At 38.5% G+C, this 14181-nt stretch overlaps 1 protein-coding gene across 1 annotated transcript in view; it reads left to right on the plus strand.

Moving 5' to 3' along the window:
- The first annotated feature begins 11961 nt into the window (after window positions 1-11961).
- Window positions 11962-14181, plus strand: part of LOC127938371 (proteasome subunit alpha type-6) — a 401218-nt gene continuing 398998 nt past the window's right edge. The window contains exon 1 of the mRNA XM_052534953.1: window positions 11962-11967. The gene's annotated coding sequence lies outside the window, so the exon portion shown is untranslated. The remainder of the gene's footprint in view (window positions 11968-14181) is intronic.

Consider the following 14181-nt stretch of genomic DNA (forward strand, 5'->3'; position numbering starts at 1 on the left):
AACCAACACTTGACAATTATGCAGAGTGCATGCTGCACAATTTTAGCCAAATTTTTCACTCGCTGACAGGTTTTGATAAATCAATTTGCAAATTGGTGACCGTTCGCTAGAATGGCAGTGTAAATTGTCAAAGACACAATCTGAGGGAATCGGCGACACATCACAGACCCCCGTAAAATATGAATGTGAATGTGAGGCAAATTGTAAAGCGCTTTGGATGGCCATGTGGTCTGTTGAAAGCACTATATAAATGCATTTACCATTTAGCCCTGACTCTGGTAACTAACGGTAACTAACCCTTACTCGGGAGGGTCCATGAACACCTGACTCGACTCTGGAGGGTCAACCGGAACCTGACTCAACACTGGAAAGTCAACGGGCACCTGACACGACTCTGGAAGGTCAGCAGGAATCTGACTCAACTCTGGAGGGTCACCGGCAATATGACTTGACTCTGGCAGGTCAATCGGAACCTGACTAATGTCTGGAGGGTCAACGGGAACCTGACTCAACTCAGGAAAGCCCATCCTCTGCAGTGGCTCCGGGCTGACGTCCATCTTGTGCAGTGTCGCTGGGTTGGTGACCATCTTATACTGTGGTGCTGGCTCAGCAGATGTGACGTGCACAGTTTTGGGAATCTCTAGGATCTTTGACAGCATGGAGAAATAATCCTAAAACATCTCAGCAGCCATCTTGGATGTTAGCGCTGAGCTGGCGGGCATCTTGCACCGTGGCGCTGGGCTGGTGACCACTTTGTGCCGTGGAGGTGGGCTGGCCTCCATCTTGACTCGTGGCACTGAGCTGGCGGCCATCTTGTGCTGTGATGTTGGGTTGGCTTCCATCTTGCCTCGTGGTGCTGGGTTGGCGGCCATTCTGTGCAATGGTGCTAGGTCGGCGGCCATTCTGCACAGCGGTGTTGGGGTGGCGGCCATCTTGTGATGCGGCACTGGACTTGCGGCCATCTTGTGCAGTGTCGCTGGCTCAGCAGACTTGCGCCTCCTTTCCCCTCTCCGTCCACACTGGTGAGACTGCGGTTCCCAACCGAACTCAGGGTCTCCGGTGGGCCATATGGGATGGTGATGTTGGACCTCCTCTTGACCACTCACTCCTGAGCGACCTCCCCTGGTCCCACGGAACACAACCAGGTGAGTACCCTCAAAGCCATTCCTCTCCCGTTGGTGGCTGGGGAGGAAATTGGAGTAGACATACCGCTGGATCTCTGTGATGGAGTCCATCTGTGACGATTCGCAACCAGTGAAACACAGGGAGAACGTGAGATCCAATCACAGATGTTTATTAACAATTGAGGGGTAATCCAAATCGTGGTAAACAAGCAGAGGTCAAAGACAGTCCAAAAAATAAACAAAACAAAAGAGGGAAGAGGTACGGCAAAGGAACGGGAACTTGGAGGACGAGAAGATAGTGAGTGAACTCGGAATATGAGAGACTGGTAACACGAAGGGTAAGGACTCCATACAAAACAACAGGGAAAGACTGGTATTGATAATGAGGCTAATGACAATAGATTGCCTGCACCTGGTGCAATTAACTGGAGTGCAATTACTGAGAAGACAGGACCAGACTAGAGGAATTATAGTGCCTATGGTGAAGTGCCTAAGGGGAAGTGGACACCCAGGGAAACAAGTAAAAACTTGTGACAAGTAAAAAATAAAAAAATAAAAACATTTTATATATAGTCTATATGAATTTACAAATGAAACATGACAAGTTTTGCATTTTTGTACAGTCATCAACTACAGTAAATATTCTAACAGTCACTGCGCTACGATTGACTATCCTACTGGATTGAAAAGTAGTGCTAATGTTTTGAACAGATGACTCTATTTTGAATCTGGTTTTCTGTGTTTTGATAAAAGTTAGTATATGTCAGAGATGGGGACTCAAGTTTGAGACTCGGACTCGAGTGCGACTTAAGTCGCACACACAGTGACTTCAGACTCGACTTGAGACTCGTCCTCGAAAGACTTCAGACTCGACTCGGACTCGAGCTGCAGGACTCGTGAACAATGTTAATTTTTAGTAAACGTCTGATGAGCATAAACATGAACGATGGGAGCCGAGTCGCGGCTGGAGGGGAGCCGTTCTTTCTGTCGTTCTTTTTTCCTATGTGTGTTTCACACAGATGCACACAAATGAGCTGAGCTCCAACCCTTTATAGCGTGATGATATTAGTTATTAGTTGTGCACGCATCCTTCACGTGAGTACTCCAGTGGAAAAAAAACCCTGCATGCCTCTGTTATTGGGTAGGAGCGGAGCCATGACGTTTTGCACAGAAATTCATTGCAGCCCACTTTGTTATTGTTCATTGACTTGAAGGGGCTGATGTCCTATTTTGCAAAGTTTACAATAGTAATAATATGTAGTATGTAGACATTTCCATTTTATTTATTCTCATTTTATCTACTTTAAATATTTTTAGTTTTCTATCAAAATGTTCTTGTGTGATAACAATGTTCTTGTGTGGAAGTGTTTGTAGTAAAAGCTGTTTTACACAGAAATTCATTGCAGCCGGCTTTGTTTTTGATGTTTATTTGTGAGCAGGTATTGTATGAATAGCATAAGTCAGCGTAGCTTTGTTCATTCTTAAGCCAGACAAGAGGTGTGCAGCTATACAGCCAGGGACATCCCAGACAGAAGGCCATTACTGAATCCATAAATGCAAAATACAGATATTAACTTAAAAGTAAAGCATTCTTGGTGTTTTTGTCATGTTGCAATAGCCTGTTTACACTGATTATATACCAAAATCAAAGCTGATACTGTATGCTAATAGATGGAGTTGTCATAATAACATATTACATGCTTCGAATTCCTTATATATAGCTAAGCAGTGTTCTAAGCAGCTTGGATGGGTCGCTGTACGTGATGCAACATTTATTATAACCAGAGACTTAATATAATAATATTATTAATTATCAATTCAATTCAATTCAAGTTTATTTGTATAGCGCTTTTTACAAAACAAATCGTTACAAAGCAACTTTACAGAAAATTATGTTTCTACAATATTTAGTAGTAGCTAGTAGTTTGTGCACATTTGACAGGATTTTAGGAAAAAATAAAAATAATAATAATAATACAAGACGTAGTCAGCTAGATGATGAACTATCAATATTATTAATTAAGTTATTATATGATGCAGTCACACATTTAGCAATAATTGTTAGTTCTGTTTGTTGATTCAGGGTTAGCATCATATGAGGTCCTCTGAGGGTCAGCATCATCTCTTCTCAGGTGTTCTGGATCCAGACTGGAGCTGTAAATCACGTGGCGAAACATAGAAACAAAATAGAGACATCATTAGCATAGCTGCTGATCCAACAAAGTAAAATTAGTTTAACCCAAGCTAATGAATAAAAATGCACCTTTGATCAGATGCAACTACACTCACAATTTAAAAGATACATTATTTGAATGCTTGGCGAAAGAGATGTGTTTTTAATCTAGATTTAAACAGAGAGAGTGTGTCTGAACCCCGAACATTATCAGGAAGGCTATTCCAGAGTTTGGGAGCCAAATGTGAGAAAGCTCTACCTCCTTTAGTGGACTTTGCTATCCTAGGAACTACCAAAAGTCCAGCGTTTTGTGACCTTAGGGTGCGTGATGGGTTGTAGCGTGGTAGAAGGCTAGTTAGGTATGCAGGAGCTAAACCATTTAGGGCCTTATAGGTAAGTAATGATAATTTGTAACTGATACGGAACTTAATAGGTAGCCAGTGCAGAGACTGTAAAATTGGGGTAATATGATCATATTTTCTTGACCTCGTAAGGACTCTAGCTGCTGCATTTTGGACTACCTGTAGCTTGTTTATTGACGAAGCAGGACAACCACGTAGAAGTGCATTACAATAGTCCAGTCTAGAGGTCATAAATGCATGAACTAGCTTTTCTGTATCAGAAACAGATGACATGTTTCGTAGCTTGGCAATGTTTCTAAGATGGAAGAATGCAGTTTTTGTAACATTGGAAATATGATTTTCAAAAGACAAATTGCTGTCTAATATAACACCCAGATGTCTGACTGTAGAGGAAGTAACAGTACATCCATCTAGTTGCAGATTGTAATCTACAAGATTCTGTGTAGTGTTTTTTGGTCCAATAATTAGTTTCTCCATCTTATCAGAATTTATTTGGAGAAAAGTATTTGTCATCCAATCTTTTACATTTTTAACACTCTGTTAGCTTAGATAATTGGGAAGTTTCATCTTGTCTCGTTGAGATATATAGCTGAGTATCATCCGCATAACAATGGAAGCTAATTCCGTATTTTCTAATAATATTACCAAGGGGCAACATGCATATTGAAAATAGAAGGGGACCTAGGACGGATCCTTGTGGCACTCCATATTTTACTGATGATAAATGAGATGACTCCCCATTTAAATAAACAAAATGGTAGCGATCGGACAGGTAGGATCTAAACCATCTTAGAGCTTGCCCTTGAATACCTGTATAGTTTTGTAATCTATGAGTATGTCATGATCTATGGTGTCGAATGCAGCACTAAGATCAAGTAAGACTAGAAATGAGATGCAGCCTTGATCTGACGCAAGGAGCAGGTCATTTGTAATTTTAACAAGTGCAGTTTCTGTGCTATGGTGGGGCCTAAAACCTGACTGAAATTCTTCATACAGATAATTTTTATGCAGGAAGGTGCTCAATTGAGCAGACACAGCTTTTTCTAAAATTTTAGACATAAATGGAAGATTTGAAATAGGCCTATAATTTGCCAGTACACTAGGATCTAGTTTTGGTTTCTTAATAAGAGGCTTGATAACCACCAGCTTGAATGGTTTTGGGACGTGACCTAAGGATAACGACGAGTTAATGATATTGAGAAGCGGTTCTTCGGCTACAGGTAACAGCTCTTTCAGTAATTTAGTGGGTACAGGATCTAATAAACATGTTGTTGGTTTAGATACAGTGCTAAGTTTATTTAGCTCTTCCTGTCCTATAGTTGTAAAGCACTGCAGTTTATCTTTGGGTGCGATGGATGAAACTGAAGTGTTAGACGCTGTAGAATCTACATTCGCTATTGTATTTCTAATGTTATCTATTTTATCAGTGAAAAAATTCATAAAGTCATTACTATTTAACGTTGGTGGAATATTTGAATCAGGTGGCGTCTGGTAATTTGTTAACTTAGCCACTGTGCTAAATAAAAACCTTGGATTGTTTTGGTTATTTTCAATGAGTTTGTGTATATGCTCTGCTCTAGCAGTTTTTAGAGCCTGTCTATAGCTGCACATACTGTTTTTCCATGCAATTCTAAAAACTTCTAAGTTAGTTTTTCTCTATTTGCGTTCAAGACTACGAGTTACTTTCTTGAGAGAGTGAGTATTACTGTTATACCATGGCACAGTACGTTTTTCTCTAACCTTTTTCAATTTGATCGGGGCAACAGCTTCTAATGTATTAGAGAAAATAGTGCCCATGTTGTCAGTAATTTCGTCTAATTCATGTGTATTTTTGGGTACAAATATCAGTTGAGATAGATCAGGCAGGTTATTTGCGAATTTTCTTTGGTGGCTGGAACAATAGTTCTGCCGGTATCGCTGCAACATATAGTTAATATTAGTGAGACGCAGCATGCACAATACAAGGAAATGGTCTGTAATATCAACACTTTGAGGTACAATATCTATAGCAGTAAGATTGATTCCATGCAACATAATTAAATCTAGTGTATGATTAAAACGATGAGTGGGCCCGGTGACATTTTGCTTGACTCCAATGGAGTTTATTAGGTCAGTAAACACAAGTCCTAATGTATCATTTGCATTATCAACGTGAATATTAAAATCTCCCATGATTAGTGCCTTATCAACTGTAACTAGAAGGTCTGAGAGGAAATCTTCAAATTCTTTTAGGAATTCTGTATACGGCCCTGGTGGTCTATACACAGTAGCCAGAGCAAGAGATACAATAGATTTCTTTTGCATGTCTGACAGAGTAACATTTAGAAGAAGTATTTCAAAAGAGTTAAACCTGTATCCTGTTTTCTGGGTAACATTGAGAATATCACTATATATTGTTGCAACACGTCCGCCACGACCAGTCTGACTCTCTCAGCTGGGCCTGCCTCTCTTCCAGGTCGCGAATCTGCTTCCCCACGGCCTCGAGCTCGAGGTGCACAGAGTGGAGACATTCATCCACCATTAAAGCAAGTAACAGTGAGTACAGCAGTGGTAATGTGTGTGAATAGAGTATTAGCAATGTAAGCGCAGTTAGCAGCAACCACGCTTGCTGATGCTTGAGACTTGAGACTTGACTTGGACTCTAGCTCAGAGACTTGAGACTTGACTTGGATTCTAGCTCAGAGACTTGTGAGCATCTCTGGTATATGTAGAGAAAGGTATTTAGCATTTTGAAAGAATTTGTAGAGTTTGTATTTATTTAACAAAATTTGGTTTTGGCCAGAAAATCAAGTATTTGGCTTATCGTGTGATGTAGGTGTGTTGTTGTGTTATGAGTTAAAAAATGTAAGAATAATAAAGTATTGTTAAAAGCGTTTTAGCAATACAAAATAATAATAATAATAATAATAATAATAATAATAATAATAATAATAACAATAATTGCAATGAAGGTGACACTGGGAGTGCAATCCAATGAATCATTCCTAAAGACAGTCAGTTGTTTTGTTCCTGAATGAATCAGTGGTTTTGAATTAAGTTTTTGAATGACTGATTTAATGACTCATGATGCAGTATTTTATAGCCACCTACTGACATAATAATATAACCTGCAGATACAGTCACTGAAAAATCACCACCATTACAGTAAACAAACTGTCTGGAACATATTATCTGCCAAGCTGAAAGAGACTTACTTAATAATTTGTTTAATCGCCAGTAACCTTTAGTTAAGGTTAAACCATGATTTGCTATTTCCTATTTCTATTCAGTAATAGGTAGCAGAGATGGGACCAAGTCACACATGTGCAAGTCTCAAGTAAGTCTCAAGTCTTAACCTTCAAGTCTCAAGTAAGTCCCAAGTATTTTTTTCTTGGGCAAGTCAAGTCAAGTCAAGTCACAAGCTATGTCAAGTCAAGTCCAAGTCAAGTCACCTTAATATTGTTATTTTACCTGCAGAATCTGATCTTAATAAAGTTAAAAGACAAGATATAAGTAACTGTCAGTAAATTAAAATAATTTAAATGTAAATACTCATGTTCAGTAAAATACATCATGGAATCAAACAAAATTGTAAGTTCCTAAAATTATTTATTTTTCACTTCTGCCAACAGTGTTTGAAATGTTTTACATTTTCAACATTGAGTCCATAAAACTAAACATCCAACAGACTCCTCTCTGAACACCTCTCTCTCTCTCTCTCTCAAACACAGTTTACATACAACATTAAACTGTTACATTTCTCCTCTCTCTCTCTCTCTCTCTCTCTCTCTCTCTCTCTCTCTCTCTCACACACTCTCTCTCTCTCAGAGTATATAATATAAATATGACGTATTTTCAGTTGTTTCATACTTTTTTGTTATGTACAGTACAGACCAAACGTTTGGACACACCTTCTCATTCAAAGAGTTTTCTTTATTTTCATGACTATGAAAATTGAAGATTCACACTGAAGGCATCAAAACTATGAATTAACACATGTGGAATTATATATGGAATTATATACATAACAAACAAGTGTGAAACAACCGAAAATATGTAATATTCTTGGTTCTTCAAAGTAGCCACTTTTTGTTTTGATTACTGCTTTGCACACTCTTGGCATTCTCTTGATGAGCTTCAAGAGGTAGTCTCCTGAAATGGTCTTCCAACAGTCTTGAAGGAGTTCCCCGAGAGATGCTTAGCACTTGTTGGCCCTTCTGCCTTCTGTCTGCGGTCCAGCTCACCCCTAAACCATCTCCATTGGGTTCAGGTCCGGTGACTGTGGAGGCCAGGTCATCTGGTGCAGCACCCCATCACTCTCCTTCTTGGTCAAATAGCCCTTGATGCCTTCAGTGTGACTCTACAATAGTCAATAGTCATGAAAATAAAGAAAACTCTTTGAATGAGACGGTGTGTCCAAACTTTTGGTCTGTACTGTACATAACCAAAAAGTATGAAACAACTGAAAATACGTCATATTTATATTCTGTACTGTATATATATATATATATATATATATATATATATATATATATATATATATATATGTATGTAATATGCACTTGTCTTGACTGGGTAATCGCGGCAGCTACATTTGTTTTTCTGATCAATTGTTTTGCTCTATGAGAAAGACAAGGTAACAAAATATTCGGGGCTTATGCACCCTTAGCCCAACCCTAGCGCCGCCCCTGGAATGCGTTTTTTTGACGGCCTGCTAGCGGATCATTAGGGGCTGTTCACATCACGTATTTTGCGCGCGCAAGTTCGTTATTTCCAATGTAGGCGCGCGGTATGCGCGCTTATAATGCAAGCAACGCGCTCAACATCTAAACTTTTCAGAATGCCGCAAGCGCACCGCAGGTCATGTGACAATAACTAACCAATCAGCTTCAACCTTTCCCGTATCAACGTTGAAAGCTCAGCTAAGATGAAGGAACAGCTGTTCATAGCTGTATATGGATTGCCATTTTAAAATGAATTTAGTAGCAGAGCTACTGCGAGCGATTTTTAGTGCTGCAAATCCATTTATCCTTTGCTGAAATTTCCGCGTTTTCATTGAGAGAGAGCGTGTCATGGATGCTTAGCAACGACAGACGCCCCAGGAGCACTTCTGCCCGAGCGCTTTGGAAAGACGGAGAAAGCGGCGCGACTAGCGTTTTCCACGCGTTTTTAGTCGCGAACTATTGAAGACAAAAGCGATGACCCTGGTTACCTCTCAGGCTGACATGTTGATGTGCTGGGATATCTGATTTAAGTGGGCGTGGTGTGTGTAAGGTAGAGAGGGCATGACTGATGATAGTGTCCTGATCCAGTCACGACGCTCTTCTCAGCCTGCGCTCCAGCTGAGTAATCAACTTTATTTAAAAAAATAATTTATATATTTTATATTCAAACTTAAAACATGATGTAATTAACACTCAAGTCATTCAAGTCATCGTGTCTCAAGTCAAGTCAAGTCCCGAGTCTTTAACTTCCAAGTCCGAGTCAAGTCTCAAGTCCTAAAAATAGCGACTCGAGTCGACTCGAGTCCAAGTCACCAAGTCACAAGTCCCCATGTCTGATAGGTAGTTTTGAATTGGGGGCATTATCCGTTTTTCTGAACGTCCCGAACGTTTAGGAATACACTAGATTATATATGAACTAACAGAAATAAAACTCCTTTTTAGATTTTTTGGAGTCTTTAAAGTTTTGCTATTATGCCATTTTAAGGTTGCTAGATTGTTTCATGAGTCTCCTAAAACATGTGTACATGCATTCCAGGTCAAAAAACATGGTAGTTTTCTCAGAAAATAGATTTATCATTTTACCTAATTTCTAAATAAATTATAAACAACTTAGAATGCAACTGTGTTACTTTGTGATGTAGAGTCATAACAGAATAGGATTAAAATTCCTGGTGAATCATTTAGGCAATAAAGAGCCGACTCTTTTTTTGACAGACAATACCTTTATCTATCATGCACTCAGCTTCACAACTTGGCAGATAGTGTTCATCTCACTGATTTATGGTAATTTACACCTGCTTCCTGATTGTCAGGGGAATTTCCCAGCAAATTTGGGCTAGTTTTATTCGATGTACTTTAGCCATTTCTGCCTTAATGGGAAAAATGAGCAAAACAGAACATGTTTTGGCAGTGAAATATTATACTTGAACATCTAACCTGGCCTTGAGGATTCAAAACATAGTGATGCATATTTTCATCAAAAGCAATAGATATGTATTTTATAGAGATAGTCACTTCTTTTAAATTTTGGTGTTAGAGTATGTTAAAGTCAGTGTTGTAGTCGAGACCAGCTCATTCGAATCCGAGTCCAGATCGAGTCCAGAGAGGGTCGAGTCCGAGTCAAGACCGAGTTCAGAAAGGGTCGAGTCCGAGTCAAGACCGAGTTCAGAAAGGGTCGAGTCCGAGTCAAGACCGAGTTCAGAAAGGGTCGAGTCCGAGTCAAAACCGAGACCAGAGAGATTGGGTCTTTGACAAGACCTAAAGAAATCTTCAAGAGTATGTAAATGTTTGGTGGAAACAATAAAGGGTAAAAGGGCCACATAGTATGTGGTGTAAAGGTAATTTTATTAGTATCATGAATTGTAACTTGTCAATATTAAGTGCTCATTTTCACATAACATCGTTGTACCACTATACACATCCATATAACCTTTCTAGTACAAGTAACATTACTGTACCATTATACCTGTAAATGTTCAACTGTAACAGCTTTTACATAACTTTTAACCTTGAAGCTTAACTAATGACTGCTAATATCCTTACAATGTCTTGGATTATGTGCACTTTAGATGTTGTGAAGATTACAGATGGGCATAATTACTTTTCAAAAAAATAAGTGAGGAGACCATCCTGCTACCCAACCAAGCACGATGTGGTCTCATGATCAAAAAACACTCTACTGGTGCAGAGGAAGCGGGGACTGACAACAGTTACCATTTTATCACTTTCTAATCTAATGCTAATTTCTCTGGATGGTGCGTTTTAATGCAGGGTAAAATACACACTAGTCCAAGTTTTTTTTAGTTACGGAGGGCATACACACAAGAGCCGAGTGACTGTCCAGGAAAATTTCATGCAAAAGTGTGTATGTGCCAGGGGAAGAAAGCTGGATGAAATGCCATATAAATTCAATGCATTCTGTCAGACATCTTTTTGGGGGGAGATGTTTAGTGTTGAGACAGTCAGTCTGTGTCTGTATTCATTATATAATTTAATTAAACGATATTTGTTTTTTTTCTGTGACCATTTTGTCCTACTTTGTAAAAATAACACAGTTGAGAGAAATAATGTAGCAATGTGGCTTCCTGGAAGGCGGGATCACTACAGGCGGATGGCAGGAGGGTAACTTAAGACCGGTGACACACTGGCTGCGTGGCGTCTCTACTGCGTGCCAGAAGCGTGGTGGCTGCTTTGCGTTTTCTGTGTTTACACACCAGAAGCGTGCCTGCACGCGGCGCTTGGCGCGCTACTGCTGCTGTAGGTGACATATAGAGGGAGACCGCCGACAGACCAGGCTCAACATCATATTTTTTTTTTTTTTTTTTTTTTTTTTTTTTTTTTAAACACACCTACTGATAGGACACCGTCAACAGTATAGAGTATGTTTGACAGGTGCAATATTTGAAAATCGTTCCTTATTAATTTATTTTTTAAATTACATTTATATCTGAATTTATGCCAACCTATAGACTTTCAAATATCAAAATGTCATGAATGAATATGTATTTGTGTACAAAATGACATATAAACATATTTTCCTAGTATATTTGCCTGGAAACGCTTCCAACATGCACGCGTGTCGCGTGAAAAATAGGCGTCGGTTCTATTTCTAGCATGCACGGGTTTTACGCGCGTCTCACGCAGGCAGTCTGCAAGATCTAACCTGTTAACATGGAATTTAAATAAACATTAACATACAGTGATAATCATGAAATATTTTGATTGGGACTCGAGTGGACTCGGGCATAAGTCCGATTCCTAATATGTTCGAGTCCGAGTCAATACCGAGTCAAAATGCACACGAGTCCATGACAAGACCGAGACCATTAAAATACGGTCTCGAGACCGAGTCCAAGACCGAGTCCGAGTCTCGAGTACTCAACACTGGTTAAAGTTACATGGTAGAAGACCGAATTCAAGGTAAATTATGGACAGTTTACAATTCAACCTTTCGTTTTCCCAATCCATGATTAATATAGACTGAAATATGGTTGATTTGTATCTGTTGTTATAAAGCAGAGATATGAATAACTAAAATGTGTGTCCTAAAAGGAAGATTTAGCATCTCATACATTGTGTTTATTGAATTTAAGCTGCAATACTTCATTGTCAAGTCTTAACAGATACATTTTTCTTATGCTCACACGTTGTCCACCACACAAAAGCACTGTCATATGCTTACATCAGTGCTCGAAAGTTCACATCTTGACCTTTAGAGTCCACAGCCAGCAGTGTCTTTACCTCATCCTCCCAAGAACATGTTTCTGAAAATGTTGATCCATCACTATTTGCTCCAGGGCCTCAGGCACTGACTGATCCAGTATGATGGTATGCAGACGCCTGAGGATGAAGAGTGTGACCTTTGGTATGATGACCTTAAACAAGACTCATTGTTTCCTAAAGCTCTTCGGAGAAAATATGAGTACTGTGGCTTTAGAGACATGAACAGTGTAGAAGTGTGTGCATTATATATATATATATATATATATATATATATATATATATATATATATATATAAACTTTTTTTTCTGCATTAATTTGATTCTAGAACGATTTTTAAAGTACAATTTTAAGTATTGTTTTTCTTACTTTTTTTAATCTTGAGGCAATGTTATGTTAGAGTGCTGATGTTCTGGTGGCCTGAGATTACAGAAATATGACCTGGATCGGAGCCCACAGATAACAAATCCCCTGGTGCCTGGTGCCAGGTGTGAATGTATCCACTGAAAAATGCTGTTAAACTCTGTAGATAATTTCAAAGGAGGGAGAGAAAGAGAGAGAGACAGAGAGAGAAAGCGAGAGAGAGAGAATGCAAAAAAATAATAATTCCAGTCTCCCTTTTTTGTAGTAAGCGATATAGCCGCTAAACTAATCACATCACACCATTCCATGCACTTTAAACTGTAACAACCAATTATAGCGCATCATTCCACACACTCTAGATAGTAATGGTGGCACTTTGAATACACCCAGCATCCTAGTTTTCCTCATTTACTTTGTACTTTGTGATCATCAAACAAGGGCTGAACGATAAATTGCATGTGATTTTCATGGCCATCTCGTCAGTAAAGCTGATACTGTGAATAATAGTACCAGGAAATCTCCATCATGTGCTTTCAGATGGAAATTATTTAGATGCATTTAATACACAGAGGCGTAGATCAGTGACAAGCTACGCTATATTGTGTTAATTAGATGAATCACGTTCGATTATGAACGCAATTGCGCAACTTGTCAGCCTTAGTGATTGTATTAATGCCATTTTGTGAATACAGCATATGGCACTAGTCAACTAAATGAATGTTACATGGCAAAGATGAATGCACTTTTGGAAGTTGAATGTGAGGGAAATGTCATTTTGGAATTTCTGTGGTCTAATTCAATAATGTTGTTCATGTTCTTGTTCATGATGAAATTTGATTGTATTTCTGTAATTAATGTATAGCATTAACAAGATGACACATTGAATTCATGTCGGAAACATGACAGATTAATGTATTTTTAGTCCAGTGCTTGTAGAAAAGATTAGTACTGACCAATTTTAGAGGCTGTCTGAGGATCAACTTACTATGTTGTGTATTTTCATCAGTTTCAATATGAAAAATTACTTTCATATTGATTCAATGGATTTATTGCATTTTGAGAAAATAATAATAATAATAATAATAATAATAATAATAATAATAATACATATCATTGATTTATTGCATTTGGGGAGAAAAAAATGGTAAAGTTTTATAATAAACCTTTTAAAATCAAATCCTTATTTTGATTTATTAAATGTTTAATGTTATTATAACCTTAAGATGCTATGTGAAAGTTTGGAACATAAAATAGTAGTTTTTATCTTGCCACATTCTTGGTAAAGAAAACACATTTTATAATATAAATATAATATAACTGAAATTCAAAATGCATCTGCACCCTGACCGCGAGCCGTTAACGGCATCACCTTTTTTAAGTGAGCAGCGCGTCAGAACATCAGAACTGCAGTTCAGAGTCAAGTATTATGTTTGCAATACAAAATAACCATACTCAGCCCTTTATGGGAAGTGTGAATGTGTCATAGTCTGTAAAACTTAAGCATAATGTGAAAAAAAAAAAAATATATATATACACCCACTGGCTGCATAACCGCCACGGACCAATAGAAATTTGATTGTTTAGGAGCTAAACAAACTCCCCCAGAAAGTTCGCTGTTTCGAACTGCCCAAACAAACTCAAAACTAACTTTGTTTCGGCCTGATTTTGTTCGAAATGTCATATCATTTCGTTCTTCGATTTTGTTTGAAGCATACCTTAACAAGCACTTGGGGTC

This window comes from Carassius gibelio, chromosome A20 (assembly GCF_023724105.1).
Source record: "Carassius gibelio isolate Cgi1373 ecotype wild population from Czech Republic chromosome A20, carGib1.2-hapl.c, whole genome shotgun sequence".
Lineage (NCBI taxonomy): Eukaryota > Metazoa > Chordata > Actinopteri > Cypriniformes > Cyprinidae > Carassius > Carassius gibelio.